Genomic DNA, 1397 nt, shown 5'->3' with positions numbered 1-1397 from the left:
CCAGCCAAATGATCTATTATGTTCAGCACTGCATGTCCTGAAACTCCTCAGGAATTGGTGCGGTCTGCGCTTGGTGTGGTTCAACAGGTGTTTGAGGATAAATACCTAGGTCTGCCCACTCCGGAAGGGCGTATGCATAAAGGGAAATTCCAAAATCTTCAGTCTAAATTAAGCAAAGTTTTGATGGAATGGGGAGATGGTCTTCTTGCCCAAAGTGCACGAGAGATTCTTATCAAGGCAATCGCTCAAGCGATCCCAGCCTATGTAATGGGGGTTTTTAAGCTACCAGATTCGGTGTGTGATGATCTTACAAGGTTAATCCGAAATTATTGGTGGGGTGCTGAACAAGGGAAGCGGAAGACGCATTGGGTCAGCTGGCCTAAAATCATTAGATCGAAAGATCAAGGCGGCATGGGTTTCCGTGACATGCGTCTGTACAATCAAGCCCTGCTAGCTCGACAAGCATGGCGTTTAATTGCTTTCCCTGACAGTTTATGTGCGCGAGTACTAAAGGCAAGATACTACCCGAGAGGTAACCTGATCGACACGGTATAATGGTATGTATTTGGGCACTTCGTAAGAAAAGTAAGGATATGTACTGTATTACAAATCTGGAGACTTTTTTTGCGAATAATCTAGAGACTGTAAGTTCTGACGTACCTGTTGCCAAGACTTTGCTCTGATGTGCGAAGCAGGAAGCAAGTTTTCTTGCATGGTGTGATATTTTACTTTCTGAGAGCATGAGAACCGAAGAACGCGCAGAATTGCTGATGCATGATGATTTTTTCTGTCGTGGCTAGATGATCTGCTAGAGTATATGCATGTACTTGCAAAACTAAGTAAAGAGATAACACATTAGAATTGGCTAACCTGGTTGTAGTAAATTAGATGAGCTAGCAATCAACGGGGAACGTTTGGTTGCCCCTGACCACCACATACGATCCAGTGTTCATGAAGAGTACGAACACGATTTCATGCTGGCTGCTGATCTGCTGTTTAGAGAAAGCTCAAATCTGCCTATCCTGGCCGAACTTTGCGCAGATGATTTATAGATGTGCGCAAGGAGCCTGCTCTACCCCCAACGTTGGCGTGCTCGGTGAGGACTGAGGAGGCCGGGTGGTCTGGTCACGGTAGTGCCTTCAACAACACCGACGTGGAGGGTGATGGTCACGGTAGCGGCTTTGGCTTCGACAGGGCAGGCGAGTAGGATGGTCAAGGCAATGTCTTTGGCAGCGTCTTCAACAACGCCGATGAGTTTGCGAAACTAATTTCAAAACATTGCTCATTGATCAAACATCACGGAAGATGTTGTGTGGGCTTTTGTATATTAAGCTACTCGGTAGCATGACATTGAGAAGGAACTGGGGTTTCATGACATAGCGGGAATGACAATGCAT

The sequence above is a fragment of the Lolium perenne genome, chromosome 3 (genome assembly GCF_019359855.2).
Source record: "Lolium perenne isolate Kyuss_39 chromosome 3, Kyuss_2.0, whole genome shotgun sequence".
Taxonomy (NCBI): Eukaryota; Viridiplantae; Streptophyta; class Magnoliopsida; order Poales; family Poaceae; genus Lolium; species Lolium perenne.
Note: the sequence above shows the minus strand (reverse complement) of the source record.